Consider the following 13,988-nt stretch of genomic DNA (forward strand, 5'->3'; position numbering starts at 1 on the left):
GTACTAGAATTAAGATTGTATGCAAGATGAGGTTGAGTTTAACAACATCTTGTAAAAAGATAACAATTTTTATTCTATTTCCATTTCTAAAACTATTTTCTTTTCAAGAATTTACTTACATCTTAATTAATAAAAAAGTTCATCTAAAATAAATTATACCCTTTTGGGTTGTATGAAGATTCAACTATGAAATTCACATCTAATTTCTAAACGCTAATTAAATTTATCTTTCGTTACTTGTAATTTAAAAGTGACTTCTCCCTTTTTCTAGTCTTAAGGATCTTTTGTAACTAGAAGGTAAATGTTTTAGTCTTGAATACTATATTTATGAAATTTAAGAAAATCTTCTCAAATTGAGGGAAAACTTTTAACTAAATATTATTCCATATTTCTTGAAGTACAAAAAGAGGGTAGGGTAACTATGAGTCTAACACATTCACTTGACAGGTAAAATCTTTAACCTTTAATTCTTGCACCAATCAGAAATATTATAAGCTATTTTGATGACTCATAAGTAAGAGACTTAATTTTAATCTATTGATCTATCTACTAAAAAAATATCCGAGGTTAGCTAGTGATTCTTAATGAAGAGAAAACAATGATAGTATGATGAAAGAGTAAGGAACCAGTCAACTACTGAGAGGGGGGGGGGGGTGAACCAGTAGATAGAAAAACTGATAAACTTTCACCGTTCTCATAAATAACTTCTCAAGTAAAATTTGAAACAAAAAAGTTAAACCACTAAACTTAAAATGCAATATCTCTGTCAGAATAAAAACTATCAAGATAAAGCGGTTGACTATTACAATAGTTAATAGTAAACAACTTGAAACTTCACAACCATCCAAATACTTTTACTTGACATAAGTAAAACCTTATTTTAGATTGTTACCGGTTATCATAACTTATCAAAATGATTTAAGTAGTTAATCAATTCAATCATAGAAACATAACCACAAAAACATTCACCACTTGACACAATATTTTTGACGTGGAAACCCAAATGGGAAAAAAAACCACGGTGAGATGAGAATCACAAGATAAATATCCAAAGTTCACCCTGTTAGGAGCCAAGCCTGTTAAAGCTTTTACAAAAAATTATGTTAAGAACAGATCCTGTTAGGGACCACCTGGTTAAGGGATTGACTATAATGCCTTGTTAGAAGCAATACCCTGTGAGGAGTAACCTTTGTAAAGGATTTAGAATCCAAGCTAATGGATCACCTGGTTAGAGGATTTGAATAATATAAAGCTTGTTAGAGCTTACTGGGTTAGGGGATTTTACTATTGTAATTGTTAGGAAACAACAGGGGTTTGCTGATATGTTAAAATAGCACTTCACTTGCTGGTTCAGATCCTTTTCATGCTCTTATCTTCTTTTACTCAAACTACAAATACATCATCTGGCTCAACAACCACACACTCAATTCAACTCTGCCAACACACTTAAAAAAAACAACTTCATCGACCTTAAATACAAATCAATTAGGTCGGTAACACAACCAAAACCTAATTCTCACATAGAGATTACTAACAAGTTGGTTCAGGTATGACCATTGGATTACATAACAATCTCTACACATCATTCAAGAAAGCCTCAACCACTCCTTGATCCCCACTTCATCGAACTTAGTAACTCATCACGCGCTTTGCATTACATGCAATATACTTGCTCATTTCCAAGATTAAAAACATTAACTCAATGCACCAACAACACTTTGAAACTCTCCTCATATAATATGCATACATGTCATAATCATTACCACTCATTATCAAATCATAAACCAATATAACCAATTCACCAGACTTAATCGGTTAGGGTTTATCAAAACAAACAGGTAGTATTTACTTGTTCAACTCTCTGATTCTTAGCAATACTAGTTCACTCCACAAACTTACCTACCAGTTATAGTTCCTTTCACTTATCTCTTCCTGTCAGTTACAAAACAATATTATATTAATAATATTACCAGTTTATTGATATCAACGATAACAAAAAAAATCATTAATGCAATCTTCATACAAATGCCAACAATCTCACCCTTTGGCATTGATGGCAATACAAATATCAATACCATTGATTGTTGTGATTGTGAATAGGAATCCTAGTTTACATTACAATTCATCACCTCCAAAAATCACATAGTTCTTCTCCCCCTTTGACAACAATGCCAAATTGAAAGTAATACATGCAATATCAAATTCACTTATCAACATCAACAATTTGATGCTCCCCATGTGGAATAACTCCACTTCTACACCAATCCTCCTACAAAAATTTTGAAAGTAGCTCCGGGACTGATGTAATCTACATCATGCTTAATTGACCTCATGAAGGGGTAAAACCCCTAGTTGTCTTCTAAGATACTCAAAAGTAGTCTTAGGTAGAGGTTTAGTAAAGATATCCACAAGCTGCTCCTTGGTAGAAACATTCTCTAGGATCACATCTTTACCCTGCACTTTTTCCCACAAGAAATGATACTTCAATTCAATGTGCTTGGTTCATGCATGCAAGATAGGGTTCTTTGAAATATTTATGGCACTGGTATTGTCACATAAGATCTTTACAGGTTCTCTAAACTTTATTTTAAAACCTTCCAAAATGTGCCTCATCCAAATAGCCTGGGTACAGTTCATATAAGCAATAATGTACTCAGCTTCAACAGTAGATTGTGAAATACAACTCTACTTCTTGCTACTCCATGAAACAAGTCTTCCTCCAAGAAAGACTGCTCCACCAGTTGTGCTTTTCCAGTCATCAACATTACCTGCCCAATCTGCGTCTGTGTACACCTTTAAGTCAAAGTTTCCTTCATATGGATACCATAATCCATAGTCAATAGTACCTTTCAAATATCTGAATATCCTCTTGGTTGCTATCAAATGTGTTTCCTTAGGAGGGTATGTATAAGATCATGGGGGGCCAAAAAGTGGCAATGGAGAAAAAAATGTGTTTTAAACCTTTCCAAACACGCCAAAATCTACTCTGACTTTTTGTTTGGGTCGGCCAAAATTTGAATTTGGTTTGGTAATACCAAACCAAATCAGATATCCATTAATATTGGATATCATTAATGGATATACAATTTGTGATGTCACTATTTTGATGTCATACTTTTTTCAAATCGGATATCCAATTTTTACGTTTTTCTCAACATAAAAAGTATAGTTTAGTAAAATGGGCATAACATTTGCGTTTCTTATCAAAATTTTGATTTTTTATAGGTGTTGGAAAGGTAATTAAGAGAAATATCAAATAGATAAGGTAGTTTTATGATATTATAGACCAAAAATTAATTATAATAATTTTAAGTTAGTCCTTCAATTTTAAAACTTTAAATACTCACAAATTTTGCATACAAAGTCTCATTTTTTTCCTATCACCTCCTTTATCTATCACTTGTCTATCTATACTTATATAAATATATTTTATCTATCTCTTTCTTCTCTACTTATGTCCCTTATTTTTTCATCCCATCTAGATAAATAAATTCCCAAGTTACATGCATCTCTGCATATATCTCCATCTTTCTATTCTTATCTCTCCCTCTCCCACTCCATCATTGTCACTCCTTATTTCTATATTTCTCTCTAATAATATCTCTTCTCTCTATTTATCTCCCTCCTCTCCCTTATCCTACCTATACTTATATATTACTTGTCTCTATCACCTCCTTTCTCTCCTTATCTTGTCCCCTCTATCTCTATATCCCTATAGATCTATCTTCATGTATATTTATATCTCATTATCTCTAAATATCACTTATTCACTCCATCTCTCCCTATATTTGTCTTACCCTCTCTATCAATTTCTATCAATATCTATCTCTATCTCCATCTTCACATATCCATCTCTTTCCCTATCAATCTCTCTTTTTATATGTTCCTCTATCTTTATATAACTTCCTCTATACATGATTAATCTACTTCTCTATCTCTTCCTCTATCTCCCTCTTGAAGTATCTTTCCCTTTCTCTACCTTTATCTCTTTATTTACTCCATCTTTATATATCTTTGGCTCTCTCCCCACATCCTTCTATATAGTGCCTTTATATATCTCTATATCTCCATCTTTCTCTCTCTCCCTCTCTATCTATCCCTATCTATAATCTCTATCTCTGTTTCTCACTCTCTTGCACTATCTATATCTCTCTATCTATCGATATTTATCTTCCTTTATATCTCTCCATCCCTTCCTTTTTTTTATCTCACTCTCTTTACCCCTCTCCATCCTTTTTTCTCCATCTCTTTTTATATTTATCTTTGTCTTTACCTGTCTCTTTCTCTATATCTATTTATCTCCCTCTCCCTTTATCTTCATTTTTTATCTCTATCTTCCTCTCTCCTTTTCAATATCTAGATATGTCTACCTCTTTCTATTCATCCTTATCCTTTAGTTTTTCTCCCTCTCACTTCATACTCCTTAATATCTATATCTCTATTTATGTCCTTGTCCTTTAGTTCTTCTCCCTCTCTTTAGCTCTTCACCTCTCTTCACCCTTATATCTCTCCTTATTTTAAACTTAGTACATATGGTCTCATAAGGGGTTATATGGTGTCCTAAGGGGTCATAAAACACTATATGACCCCTTAGAACACAATATGACCCCTAACGACACCATATAGTCTCCTAAGTAGTCATATGGTGTCCTAAGGGGTCATAAAACACCATATGACACCATATGGTGTCTTAAGGGGTCATAAGACACCAAATTACCCCTTAGGACACCATATGACCCCGAATGACACAATGTGGCATCCTAAAGGGTCATATGGTGTCCTAAGGGGTCATAGGACACCATACACCATACAACCCATAGCACCATATAGTGTCCCAAGGGGTCATATGGTGTCCTAAGGGGTCATAGAACACCATATGACCCATTAGGACACAATACGACCCCTGACGACACCTAAGGGGTCATAGAACACCATATGACCCCTTAGGACACCATACAACCCCTTGGTGTCGTAAGGGGTCATATAACACCATATGATCCCTTAGAACAAAAGAAGACCCATAAAGATACGATATGGTGTCCTAAGCGGTCATATGGTGTCATGAGACACTATATGACCCCTTAGGACACAATATGACCCCTAATGATACCTAAGGGGTCACATGGTGTCCAAAGGGGTTATATGATGTCTTAGGAACCTTTAGGACACAATATGACCCCTTAGCACACCATACAACCCCTAACGACACCATATGGTGTCCTAAGGGGTCGTAGGACACCATATGACCTTTTCCCATGTTAAATACAAAATCTTGGTGATGACTAATATGTTAAGGGTATTAGGAGTTATTACTATTTTTTGGGGGTATCAACAGAGGGGACTAACAAACATTTAAATGTTGACAAAGAAGTTGTTAGAACTCTTTAATTTGGCTCTAAAAATTGATGTCGTGGAGATCTCCACCAAAGATTGGATGCTAGAAATGATAGAGGGCACTACTAGTGACAAAATATGCTACAAAGATAACTGCAAGTCATCGACAATACAAAGGAAAAATAAATGACAGCTATGTATTATGCAACCCAATCATAGAGACCATATAAATCAACAAATTTTAGATAGTGCCACGAACAAAGAAAATAACACTCAAATAGATGACAAATATAACCACTCAAATAGGTCATATAGACCAAGATTTTCACACTTACCCAAAATGGTTAGATGGATAGAGGGTAGATTGGCCCTCTACTTTTTTTGTTTTTTCAATTTTTTCCTTTCCTACAATAGCAAAAATTGAAAATACCAAAATTGACAAAATAAAAGGTGTGTATTCGTTTCTTGAACCTTCTAAACATGAGGTGATGTTTGTTTGGTTATGTGGTTCTTTGATGATAGGGTTTTATCTAGGACTAGGAATTATATTGATACAAGAATAAAAATTCTATTGTCGCAATGATACCATGCTAGAGAAATCTAGAATCTAAAAGCATAAAAATTAAACTTCCAGTAGTGAATCAAAATAGTGCACAAGAGCGTGCCTATCATTTATGAAAAATGAGAATGCAAAATGTACTATGATCAACCTTGTATATATAGACTAGGATGAGCAGGTGAGAATGTATGAGTGAAACTTGACTACCCTTCTAAAGGTGGAACACTTGTAACTTGACTTGACAAGTGTGTGAGTAAGTGTCAAGAATTAATGCAATATGTGTCTCAAGTGATCAAGACACATGTCTCAATCATATGAAGTGAAAAAAATCATGAAAAATCCTAAGTAAACTTTAGCTAGGTGTAAATAGGTCAATCCTAGAAAAGTGATTAGCTAAATAAGAAGATAATGACACCACTTATGTTCACATTTAGTGCTCATGCTTGTGGACGAGTCACTATGCTCTTCACTTAAGCTTTCATCACAAACAATATTGTGTCCATCTAGTTTGTGTTAAGCTTAACTAACCCAAGAGGTGAGTGTTTTGTGATAACCCTCAATGATTCATACAATAGGTGAATCTTTGGTAGCATATTACCCCCATTTGATCCCCATGTGATGAAATGACAATTTTAAATGCAAGGAGATAGTATTTTTTGAGACTAATCGACATTCTATTGAAGATACATGTGATTAGACAGGAAGGTTGAACCAAGTTTAGTGGGAAAGCACCACCTCCCAGATTACTTCTCGAGAAAGGGACATAGTTAGAGACTGGTACATGAAGTTTGGTAAATACACAATCATGTATGTACTTCTTGTCTAGAGAATCCAATAGAGCTTGACATTGCAAAATATTCTTGGTGTTCAAATGACAAAAATAGAAGATCTACCTCTAAGGTTGTCATTTTACAATCTTTATTTTCTACCGGCTCCTCCCTAATAACAACTCTCAATTATTCTTCAAACAATTTATAATTAAATTAAGACCAGATGAAACTTTTGAGTGTCATATTGACTTGTAGTGGGTGGGTTATCTTGAGGTAGAGGGATACAAATTTTATCTAACATGTCATCAATTTGACTTAACAAAATGTCTCTTCACAAAAAACTTTCAACAATTAAGTTCTCTCTTAGAAGTAGCCTCTAGAAGATAAAAAATGAATGGAAATATGAAATGGTCAATGTAATAAATCACTTAGATTTTCCTTGTGACATCATGCTTTCGTGATTGAATTTGATGAAATATTGTTATCTTCAAGTTTATTTTACTTGATGAAATATTCATCTTCAAGTTGTGATCATTTTTCTTCCATATTTGAGTTGTAAGATATAGTAAAATTGATATTGAGATTGTAATAGCTCACTCATGTTGGCCAATAAAGTATTCTTAATTAATAATCAAGCATTTGATAAACAAGAATGTGTATTATTCATCTAGATGATCCACAATTTCTTATTTCTTTCTTGGGTGAAAACTCATGTACACATTTAACCTTTTTAGCAACAAGATCCTTATTTATTGTAAAAGTAATGCTTATTTGACTTGCTAGATTATGTGACAATTTTTGATAATCAATATTTAAATTAAGGAAAGCTATCTACTTTCAATTTTTTCCAATTTGCATATGATATTTGACCTATTTAGGTAGCTTAACAATTTCATATCTCGAAAGTTTCTAAAACCTAAACACCCATGAAAGTTTAACATTTGAAGTTAACGTAATTTTACCCATGGTTGATAGAGAGTTTACAAACTAACCACATTGTCACGTCAAGACTCACTTGGAACTCATTTATAATGGTTATGTCTAGTGTTCAACCTAGCATTGAGATGTACTGCCACATAACTTCCATTATGCAAAGATAAAAGGGAAATAAAAAGACTAAAAAGTGTTTTCAAACAAAAATTGGCATGGTACAAACACATTGAAAATTTGAAATTACATTGCAAAACCTACAAGATCTAAAAAATTTAGTCAATGTTGTGGGTCTTATTACTGTATGGGGTGCAGTTAGATATAGTATAAGTTGTTTATTTGACTCATGATGTGCTTTTATTTTTTATGTAGGAATCAATATTTGTATGATCCCCAAAGTGATGTTTCAATATTAATCTCAATCTACATGATCTATCCTCCACCTATATATAGATAAATCTAATAGAATTTGTAGTCACAAAAATCTATCCAGTTTAATTAAATGAATATTTGCTATTTATTTGATTAAAAATCCACTTGCCATTAGTTAATTAAATTAATATTTAATTAATTCATCTTCAAACATTCTTCTATTAATTAAATAAATTATTCAATTTATTTTAATTAATTCATTATACCAAATGCACAATCAATTAAATGAATAAAATCTATTTATTTAATTAAAATCCCCCTTTTCCTCTTTTAAATAAATTAACATTTATTTAAATCATTAAAAACCCCTTTTCCTCTTTTAAATAAATTAACATTTATTTAAATCATTAAACACCCCCCCCCCACTTGCATTTTCCTACAAATGCAACTTGCACACAAATTGAAATAAATTAATTTTATTTTAATTAAAATCCTATTTTCGCTCACCCACCAAATCCACTTGCACTCCTAAACCCCCTTCTAGATTCTTCTAAACCCTTCCTAATTAGCCTAATCCATCCCCTAATTATTGTCACAATACTAAGCAACTTGAAGTCACTTCTCAAAGACTCCAAAGTCTTTGAAAAGCATTTAATGCTTTGTGTGTTCAACAAATTAACCTCTAAAGTCTTCCAAACCACTTATGGCTCTTACATAACCATTTATGGTTAATTCAACTATGACTCATGTGTCTCCTCAAGCATTTATTGCTTTGACCATGGTTATCCCTTTTGCCTTTGCACAAGAGTCTATCCATTGGATAAAAGCTTTATTCTTTGAATAAAGAATTTATTCACTCAACCCAACCTTGACCTTAACCCCCAAGTTGACTCCTAGGTCATGTCAAGCATTTAATGCTTATTCTCTCTCCTCTCAACCTATCTCATATTGACACTTGTCATCCTGGGATTGGGTTGAAAGCCCTCACATGGATTAAATATCATTCAATCCTGACCCTTTTTGAGATTACTCAATCTCAACCATCCATTGCTCCATTTTTCCTATAAATAGAGCCCATTTCTTCATAACCCAGATCCTGAAAAACTTGTATGCATTTAAGCTATAGTGAATTCTAGAGAGCATTTATCATGAACCACTAATATAATTGTTATTTTAGACTAAAATAAATCATTTTAGCATTATAGCATCTAATATTAGCTTTTATCTACATTTGCATAGCATTTAGAGTAATCATCTACAATCTCAAACCTCCATAAGCATCCATAGTGCAAAAAGTTGTTGAGAGCTACACTAGTTTGGAACTTGGAGAGGAGAGGAACAAAGGAGAAGGAGCTAAGAGCATGTTAGGAGGCATTTGGAGATGCCTTGTTATATTTGTTTCATTTGTTAGATATGTTAGCATGATCTTAGTATCTCTTTTGATATGCCTGCTTAGGTTAATCTTTGGTTGAATAACACTAACATTAATCTTGTTTCTTGTTGTTTGTGTGTGTTATACTATCATAGGTTTTAATCTAACTTGTCTGTTCTGCAGAGCATCATTTGGTGAACCTGATGTGAATCGAAACACCTAAAAACTTTAAAAAAAAAACCAACTAACTTGTTTGAATGTTGAACTTGACACACAGGTTGCGCTTTTGATCGCATTGTAGCACTATTGCAACTAGACATTCTAGCGCTATTATTTTTACAATAGCGCTACTATACCAAGTTCAACACTATTGACATTTATTTAGCACTTTTGTGTTTGTTTTAGCGCTTTTGCGCTTGTTCTAGCGCTTTTGCATCTACTATCAAAATCTTTCTTTTAGCGCTTTTGTCTCTGTAAAAACGTGTTTTTGGTTAAATAGCACTTCTATTTTTACATAGACTAGCGCTATTGTAACAGAACATTGTAAACGTGACCTTGTAACCGAAAAAGTGATTTTTCTTAGGGTTGTGGAAGCCCGCCTTAGGTTCGGATTTTCCTAACTATTTGTTTCTTGTGCAGGTTTAAACTAACTCTTGTTTGTTCTAAAAAGTTCAAAATTTTCCATTTTGGTGCTCTAAAATTGAACAAACACAACTTTCATTTCTTGCAAGTTAGGGTCAATTTTATTTTGGTGCTCTAAAATTGAACAAACACAACTTTCATTTCTTTCAAGTTAGGGTCAATTTTATTTTGGTGCTCTAAAATTCACAAACAACAAATTTGCTTTCTTGTAAGTTAGGTTCACTTTATTTGGTGCTTAAAATCAATAAGACAAACTTCTTTTTTGCATCAAACTAAAATCTCACAATCCACACTTCCATTTTGGTGCAAATAAAATTTACAATAAAATTTCTTTCAATTTTCCTTCATGCATATGTGCTTCAAATTAAGTTGACCAGGATTTTCAAAATTCTGGTTTACTCAAACCTTTGCATTTGAAGTTAAAAAGAACACCATGATTGTTGGAGCAACATCTCCAGATAGTTAAATCACATTTGCGATGACAAGTTAAAAAGAACAAGTGAATTTCATGCTTGGCACACTTGTGCAAAAGAGTTGGTCGAGTGGTCCTACTTCTAACACACACTATCCTCTCCCTTAGCTCTCGTGGTCCTAGGTGCAAGAGAAAAGTGTTAGTAACACTCAAATTTTTATCTTTTTAAGAGAGGCCTGCCAAGGGATCATTACTCTTGGGAACGACCTTGCATGGTAAATCCTTCGAGCCTCTATAGAAATCAAGTGAGAGTGAAAGCTGTAGCCTTGGGTATAGCTGTTCCTACAGTGTAACTTGCTGAAAGGACAAATGGGACCCACCACAAGTTACAAGGCTCTTAAGTGAGTCACTGCAGAATGAACTTATATTCAAAGACATCGAAAATTACTAAACACCTTTAAGTAGTAGCCCACCCATTTTATTGATTGAGGATATTTGTGATATAATTCAATGCAAGAGCATAGATGGTTCTGCTCCCAAGATACTCATCATACATATTTCCTTGAGTAGAAACATAGCTTCTTGAAAAGTCACTTATGGCTTGATGGAAGTGGTGACTCCCTCATCATAGGGATCATCTATTTGTTATGCTTGTGCAAGACTTAGTATATCACATCCTTACCTGCCAAGGCAGGATTGATAAGGTATGTAGTACCAAAGTCAAAGAAATATCAAGATGTGGGCTGAATTTATCGCAACTGGGCATTTGACCTTAGGGATAAAAATTGTTTGAAGTATTTTCATTTTAGTCAAAGACCAAGTGCAAATTGAGCTGACTTCAGGCTTTGGAAGTACACCTTAAAATACATCTAAAAGGAAAGGGTCATAAAAAGTCCAAAGATTGGGTTGATCTAGACCCATACTTATTTGTGCCTTTTGAGGCAACATTCTTGTGTTTGTATGCTTGCTTTGTTTTCTTGTCAAAGAAAAATAAAAAATTAGTTCCAAAAACAAGTATTCATCCAACATAAACATTTTCAAAGCACTAAACAAAAATAAAAAATAAAGAGCAAGAGTATCAAACTATATGACCATTCTTCACATCTTGAGAAAGAAGAATCTTCATCAACACATCAACTTGAAGAAAAGACCATTAAGCTCAAAGACTTTAATCAAAAGGAGGAAATTCTTCTATCTTAATAGACAAATCTTTGTCTCCAATAGAACCTTCTTACATCACATGCGTCTTTACCTTCAAGGGAAATCAAACGAATTTGATCAAGAGTCATTAAACTGCAGAGCTTTTATGTAATATAGAGCTTTGAGTTATCACAAAAACCAAGGAGGCAAGATCAACCCCAACTTCTTTCTAGAAATTTGTATCACATAAAACATAGCTCAAGAAATGCCACCAACACCTAAAAGAGAAGAGATAGAATTTGTCCCATATGTGACACAAAGCTTTTATTGAAGTTAAAACATTTCATCCATTTCTCACCTTCACATCATCACTTCATTCCAACTCTCAAAACATTAAGAGGTTCTTGTCCTAAGTTCTCTTTAGATATTGCTTGAATCAAACACAACAAATCACTTTTAGATTGTTTCTACATCTAGGATAAGCTCATCCTAAGAAGCTTATCTACACAGGTGTAAACTAGTCTATGAGTGAATCCTCTCATTACTAGGTAGTTAAGTCTGTAACACATCTCAGATTTCTCTACACCTTATCCCATCAAACTTTTTCGAACAGAACAAGCAATTCAAGAAGGAACTTTGGTAAACATCTACCTTTAAGTGCTAGAGATCCATATGCAAAACAACATACCAACCATAAATCTCTCATTTCATCAACAACTCATCATCATTTTCACCCAACTTCAACAAAAACTTATAAACAAAATGGCTCAAACCAGATCTAAAACTAGACAACAAGAAGTTGAGGAAGAAGAAGAAGAGGAAAATATCAATGAATTCCAAGAAGCCCTTGTAGGAAATGAAAATGATGGGAACCCAAGTACTCCTACCCTGGCAACAATAGAAAGGGCACAACACAACCCTCTCTTTAATAGACTTTTTGACGAAATACTCAGGAGCAATGCAGATGCTCACTTTTTAAGACTTGCTTAAGAAGGAGCCAAACTCCCCTCTGACTTTGATCTTGCACAACTAAGACAAGCATCAGAATGACAAAGTCGCAATGAGGAAGAAAGAGGTAGAGATCCCATCAAACACAACTTTCATCGAGGTAATCCACCACCTTCGCCTCCTCCTCTAAATGAAATGGAGATGTTGAGACAACAAGTTGAAAATCTCGCCCAACAACTTCATAGTGGCATGAAAACAAATCAGTTTTCACTTAATGACATTTGTCCCTATCCCTTTGATAGGAATCTTTATATGCCACCTTTTCCATGAGGGTTTGAAGCACCCAAGTTTGAAAAATACCGAGGAAAAGGAGATCCTTGTGATCATGTTAGAGAGTTCCATTCAGCATGCCTAGAAGTGGCATACGAGGATACATACCTAATACGACTCTTTCCCCAAAGTTTGGGAGGAAGAACCACATCATGGTTTTCCTGATTACCAAGTGGCAATAGGACCTTTGAAGAACTAATCCAGAAATTCCTATCACATTACTCACACAATATTGAACGGGATATCACAATGGCTGATCTGTGTAACACTAAACAAAAACCAGGTGAACTATTCTTAGTCTTTCTGCAACGATGGCGTCAAATGTCTAGCATACATTCACTTCAATTACCTGAACAGGAATTAGTGGAAATTTTTATTTCCAACTTAAATGACCAAATGGAATTTCACCTGGATCTCAAAGACACAGATTCCTTCAATGACATGATCACAAAAGGTTTAAAATGTGAACGGGTTCTCATAAAAAAAGGGCTAATCAAAATCTATAATGAGCCAAAGGATGCCCCTCGTCCACGCTTCAATAGTGACAAACCAAACTTCTGGAATAAAAACAAAAATATCGTCAATGACGGGGTTGTGAATGCAAGAACTATCAAAAGTGCCCAACCTATGGTTAGATTTGCAGGACAGAATCCTCCACCAAAGACTAACACAGTTGCTCCTCCAAATCAAGGGCGCATCACATCCCAAGATGAACCCAGACCATGTCAACAAAAACAAAAGTGAACATACACTCCCTTAGGGGAACCATCGAAACTATGTTACGTCAGTTGATTTCTTAGAATCTTGTCACCTTACCTAGAACATCAAATTATGAACCTCAAGTCAAACCTGCATGGTGGAGAGATACTGAACACTATGATTTCCATCAAGGAAAAGGACATAAGACAAGCAATTGTCATAGATTGAAAGATCTTATTGACCGAGGGGAAATCGAAATCGAAGGACACGACCCAAAGACAACAAACAATGATCATCTGATGTTCAAAAATTCACTTCCATCACAAGATCAAAGAGGTCCTTCCACTTTAGGGAGAAATGCAGACACCACTGATTATACGTAAGCAGCATATAATTATACTGGGAATCACCTATATGATGCCAGTGAACAAATTGCAACTATTACCATCAAAAATCCCAGCTCCACTTGCAATGTTTTTA

This window comes from Cryptomeria japonica, chromosome 6 (genome assembly GCF_030272615.1).
Source record: "Cryptomeria japonica chromosome 6, Sugi_1.0, whole genome shotgun sequence".
NCBI classification, from domain to species: domain Eukaryota; kingdom Viridiplantae; phylum Streptophyta; class Pinopsida; order Cupressales; family Cupressaceae; genus Cryptomeria; species Cryptomeria japonica.